The sequence below is a fragment of the Oncorhynchus tshawytscha genome, linkage group LG33, assembly GCF_018296145.1.
Source record: "Oncorhynchus tshawytscha isolate Ot180627B linkage group LG33, Otsh_v2.0, whole genome shotgun sequence".
Taxonomy (NCBI): domain Eukaryota; kingdom Metazoa; phylum Chordata; class Actinopteri; order Salmoniformes; family Salmonidae; genus Oncorhynchus; species Oncorhynchus tshawytscha.
Window position 1 is genome coordinate 2,175,106 of NC_056461.1, and position 6,000 is coordinate 2,181,105.

Sequence of the window (6,000 nt, forward strand, 5' to 3'; positions counted from 1 at the left end):
AGCACAAGCATTTCGCTACACTCGCATTAACATCTGCTAACCATGTGTATGTGACAAAAAAAAAAAGTGATTTGATTTTGATTTAATACTGGAGGGATAGATGTGCAGATGATGATGTGCAAGTCGAGATACTGGGGTGCAAGAGGGTAAGTAATAATATGGGGAGGAGGTAGTCGGGTGTGCTATTTACAGATTAGCTGTGTACAGGTACAGTGATCGGTAAGCTGCTCTGACAGCTGATACTTAAAGTTAGAGAGGGAGATGCAAGTCTCCAGCTTCAGAGATTTTTGCAATTTGTTCAAGTCATTGGCAGCAGAGAACTGGAAGGAAAGGCAGTCAAAGTAAGTGTTGGCTTTGTGGATGACCAGTGCAATATATCTGCTGGAGCGTGTGCTACGGGTGGGTGTTGCTATGGTGACCAGTGAGCTGAGATAAGGCGGGGCTTTATCTAGCAAAGACTTATAAATGACCTGACATATCTGACAGATATGTAGTGAGGGCCAGCCAACGAGAGCACACAGGTTGCAGTGGTGGGTAGTATATGGGGCTTTGGCGACAAAATGGATGGCACTGTGAAAGACTGCATCCAATTTGCTGAGTAGAGTGTTGGGGGCTATTTTATAAATGACATTGCCGAAGTCAAGGATCGGTAGGATAGTCAGTTTTACGAGGGTATGTTTGGCGGCACGAGTGAAGGAGGCTTTGTTGCGAAATAGGAAGCCGATTCTAGATTTCATTTTGGATTGGAGATGTTTAATATGAGTCTGGAAGGAGAGTTTACAGTCTAGCCAGACACCCAGGTATTTGTAGTTGTCCACATATTCTAGGTCAGAACCGTCCAGAGTAGTGATGCTAGTCGGGCGGGAGGGTGCGGGCAGCAATCGGTTGAAGAGCATGAACTTAGTTTTACTAGTATTTAAAAGCAGTTGGAGGCCACGGAAGGAATGTTGTATGGCGTTGAAGCTCGTTTGGAGGTTTGTTAGCACAGTGTCCAAAGAAGGGCCAGATGTATACAGAATGGTGTCGTCTGTGTAGAGGTGGATCAGAGAATCACCAGCAGCAAGAGCGACATCTTTGATACAGGTATATACAGAGAAAAGAGTCGGCCCGAGAATTGAACCCTGTGGCACGCCCATAGAGACTGCCAGAGGTCCGGACAACAGGCCCTCTGATTTGACACACTGAACTCTATCTGAGAAGTAGTTGGTGAACCAGGCGAGGCAGTCATTTGAGAAGCCAAGGCTATTGAGTCTGCCGATAAGAATGCGGTGATATCTTATAACTATTAAGTTAACCGTCTAAAATGTGCTAAATGCTCAGTTGTGTGTTTAGTTTGCTAATATAGTAGCCAGTTAGCTAACTAAGTGGTTAGCTTCTTCCAAAAACAAACATTCACTTATTAGAATTTGTTATTTAACCTTTATTTAACTAGGCAAGTCAGTTATGAACAAATTTTTATTTACAATGATGGCCTACATGGACCAAACCCGACGACGCTGGGCCAATTGTGCGCCACCCTATGGGACTCCCAATCATGGCCAGTTGTGATACAGCTGGGATTTGAACCAGGGACTGTAGTGATGCCCCTTGCACTCAGATGCAGTGCCTTAGACCGCTTGGTAAAAGCAGAAAATCCCCTCCTAGATGAAGAGCAATGCTGGCTAATATTTGTTTTGTGTGAGTAGTGTAGGTCAGAAACTGTACAAAATGTTAGCAATGCGCTTGTTAGCATTTAGTTAACATTCTCTATGGGATTTTACATGTACTTGTTAGTATTGCTAACCTTCGGATTACAGCCCATCAGTGGGGTTTGTGTTCAGTGCCAGTATTACCGAATATTCCGGTATGGCACAAGGTCAGTATGACAATCTGGATACCGCCCAAGCCTAGAGCTGGACATTCTGTTAGGAGACAATGCAATGAGACACCTGTGCGAGGTGTTCAGAGTAGATGGTACGGCGAGTGTTCGGGGATTCCATGAGTTCAAGGACTCCAAAGCTACAAAAAAAATGCCAGTCTCCTTGTCACCTCTGATGAAAGCAGTAGAAACCATCGCCATATCCACCAGTGAATGCGAGCGTGCATTCAGCAGCATGAATGACATTGTGAAACGCGCTCGCAGTGAGCTACCTCTCCAATTTGCTTTTCCTCAAACGCAACGATCAACCACTGCTGCTGTTCCACCCCTTGCCATATGTGAAGACATGGCTGAGTAAAGGAAGGAGACACGCCAACACAACCAACTGCCCTGCCAAAGAACACACAAAGCAATGTGGAGCTTGTTTTGATATGATAAGGCGAAAGTGGGAAGATTGTTTTTTTATCTAAGTGATTTGAAAATGATATGCTAATAAGAATACATTTTCAAAAATGGTCTGTTCAACCTATTTTACACACCAGTACTCCCTCTCTTCAATGCATTTCAGCACCATGGCCAGCTCCTCCAAAAAAGCAGTTAAAGTGCTTGGAGCTTCAACAGTGACTTGTTTAACATCATTAATGTTATGTCAGTCCTGGCACGCAGGGTCCTTCTGTTAAAAGACCTAATCTGTTTATGAAACTTGTTTGTAGGCGCTAGTGTACAGTGGTACTGATATGCTTGTGTTTGTAAGCCTACGAAAAAGGTCACAAAGCCTTAATAATAGCAATAAGGGACCTCAGGGGTTTGTGATATATGGCCAATACACCATGTCTAAAGGCTGTTTCCAGGTACTCCACGTTGTGTTGCGCTTGAGAACAGCCCTTAGCCGTGGAATAGTAACCCCCACTGGGCCTTATTGCTTGATTATGTGAAGATGCGTGTATACTTGAATGCTGCCTTTATGAATTACCTTAGCTTATAATGTGCTGATCTGTTCTTGAACCAACTGAACCATTTAAAATCATTCCTTATGAAGACCAGATGTACTACTGTTAAAACTATTATTTGATCCTATACCGTATATCTTCTTGATAGCACTGATGCCTTTGCTTTTTAGGAATTGTAGCACTCAATACTTAAGTGGCATTTCATGGAGGTATTCCATATCTTTATCAGTGTTTTATTTAGTCTTGGTACAAAGGGTTTTGTTTATTAATGTTTATAAATTTGAGAGCTTATAAAAATGCAATATTGAATTACATTAACAAACTCTTGAACTCTTGAAGTCAGTATTGTATAGTAAATTTTAAGTGTATATTATTGTTGTCTGATATGCTACTAGACCTCAATGGAATAAGACTTATTTACAGTGAATAATCAAAAGGTCTCTATAGCATAATGTAATTTGTGAACTTCGGTGAACATAGTCTCATGCACCGACTTGGAAAAAGACAGCTCCTGCACCTCTTCCATCCCAAGTGAATAACTGTATTTGGTTCAATTGTCATCAGCAATGAATTAGGACATGGCAGGATCAAGTGGAAAGTTGATAGCACTGACATTGCAATCAGGACACCAAAATGTGACAACTGTGCAAGGGGGTGTATGCCTTCTAGTCAACTAGGTTCCATTCAAATGAATAGCTCCCTCACCAGACTGGAGCTGGAAGTCGAGAAAAATTTTTTTGACAATTTGCTTCACTGTCATTTCTTTTCAGTGGACTTTTTTTTAAAGCACTTTCAACTCAAGATGCTGTGAGAAAGCATCTCAAATCCCCAGAGCAAGAGCGACCTAGGCTACAGAATATGACATGTACTCACCTTAAAGAACAGTCCGGCTTGTGTCAAGTCCGAGTCCACTTGACAGCAGTTGCCTATATGTCTTAAAATTAGACAAATCGTTTTGACAAAAATGAAGGGGTATTGAGAAAAACGACAATCAGTGCAGTAATTTGTAACAGGACACACGCGAGTCTTTGCAGTGACACAAGCAGGGCATTGCTCGTTGCACTATTACATAACTTAACGATGAGCTCGTGTTACATTCAGCGTGCACGCTGTTATGTTGGTGATTTAACGTTGTGAAAATAGCTACGTCCATAGCTAGCCAGCGAAGGGTAATGTCTGGACTCGTCACATCAATAATGCATTTAGTAACTAGCAAGCTAGCTAGTTCGCCTAACGTCGTTAGTTGTTAACGTTGTGACGTTAGATTTTGAATCGTTCATGCAAAAATAGCCTCTATCCAATCAATTAGCAGCAATGCATTTAGCTAGGTAGCTATTAACAGTGCATCCATTTAAGCAGCACGATTCAGGCAAAGGTTGGGATACTCTGTGATACAGCAGGTAGCTAACTAACAATATCTAGCTACCGTAGCTAGTATGATGTGCAAGTAATTTAATCTGGTTACTACCGCTAAGTAACGTTAGCTGCGAGAACAGCTGGGCAGTGGGAGACGTAGCAACTAACGGTAACGTTGGCTAGCTAATATACTACCTAGCTAACGTTAACGAACTGACTCGTTCCTACTGTTGTTGTCTCCATCAGTCGTCCTCGGGTCAACCGTATCCAGGTGTAAAATGTATGTAGCTAAATGTATAAACCGTTTTTAAATCAGAGCATCCAATGCAGTGCCGCGCCGTCATATACAGCTGTTTCACAGTTAACTGACCGGCGTTGCACGGTTGCCAGCCTCAACTAGCTGCGGGTGGTTAAAGTAAAGTAAAATATTGCTGTGAGCAGCAATGAACGGGGTTCAAAGGATGACAGAATGTACACAAGATCAGTTGGATAACAAACAGAATTCTATCAGGTAGGAATTATCCTCCTTCATATGCAATCAGTGAAAGCATTACCATGTTTATCAATACCACAAGGATGACGCAAGTAAAGTTTAGTCTAGCAGTGTAGGTTGGTTACCTTTGAATGCAGCAGGTAATCATTCTTAATGTCATTACTTAATATATTACATTTATACAGTGCATTCAGAAAGTATTCAGAACCCTTGACAGTGTTTTTCCCGAATCAATCTACTCACAATATCCCTTATTACAAATCAAAAACAGGTCTTTAGAAATTGTGAAATATACATTCACATAATTATTCAGACCCTTTACTCAGTACTTTGTTGAAGCACCTTTGGCAACGATTACAGCCTCGAGGCTTCTTGAGTATGACGCTGCAAGCTTGGCACAACAGTATTTGGAGAGTTTCTCACATTATTCTCTGCAGATCCACTCAAGCTCTGTCAGGTTAGATGGGGAGTGTCACTGCACAGCAATTTAAAGGTCTCTCCAGAGATGTTCAAGTCCGGGCTCTGTCTGGGCCACTCAAGGACATTCAGAGTCTTGTCCCAAAGCCACTCCTGCATTGTCTTGTCTGTGTGCTTAGGGTCGTTGTCCTGTTGGAAGGTGAACCTTCGCCCCAGTCAGAGGTCCTGAGCGCTCTGGAACATATTTTCATCAAGGATCTCTCTCTGTACTTTGCTCCATTCATCTTTTCCTTGATCCTGACGAGTCTCCCCGTCCCTGCAGGTGAAAAACATCCCCACAGCATAATGCTGCCACCACAATGCTTCACCGTAGGGATGGTGTCAGGTTTCCTCCAGACATGACAGTTGGCATTCAGGCCAAAGAGTTCAATTTTTGTTTCATCAGACCAGAAATTCTGAGAGTCCTTTAGGTGCCTTTGGGCAAACTCCATGTGTTCGATCCTGTGCCTTTTACAATTCAAATCTAATGTTACCAGTCACATGCACTGAACACAGTGAATACAGTGAAATGCTTACTTACAAGCCCATAACCACCAATCTAATGTTACCAGTCACATGCACTGAACACAGTGAATAGAGTGAAATGCTTACTTACAAGCCCATAACCACCAATGCAGTTTAAAACAATACAAATAAAGATAAGAAAATAAAGGAACAACTAATTAAAGAGCAGCAGTAAAATAACAATAGCAAGACTATATACAGGAGGTAACGATACAGAGTCAATGTGCGAGGGCACCGGTTAGTCGAAGTAATTGAGGTAATACGTACATGTTAGTAGAGTTACTAAAGTGACTATGCATAGATAATAACAGAGAGTAGCAGCGGCATAAAAAAAGGGGGTGGGGGGAGGGGGAAATACAAAT

The 6,000-nt window shown here is 42.2% G+C and overlaps 1 protein-coding gene across 2 annotated transcripts in view; it reads right to left on the reverse strand.

The window, feature by feature from the left end:
* The window catches only part of LOC112234548 (protein SCAI-like), a 51,909-nt gene extending 47,354 nt beyond the window's left edge, over positions 1 to 4,555 (reverse strand). For both annotated transcript variants that reach the window (XM_024402716.2, XM_024402715.2), the window contains exons 1-2: positions 4,393 to 4,555; positions 3,682 to 3,742 (exon numbers count right to left, since the gene is read on the reverse strand). The gene's annotated coding sequence lies outside the window, so the exon portion shown is untranslated. The remainder of the gene's footprint in view (positions 1 to 3,681; positions 3,743 to 4,392) is intronic.
* Between the last annotated feature and the right edge of the window lie 1,445 nt (positions 4,556 to 6,000).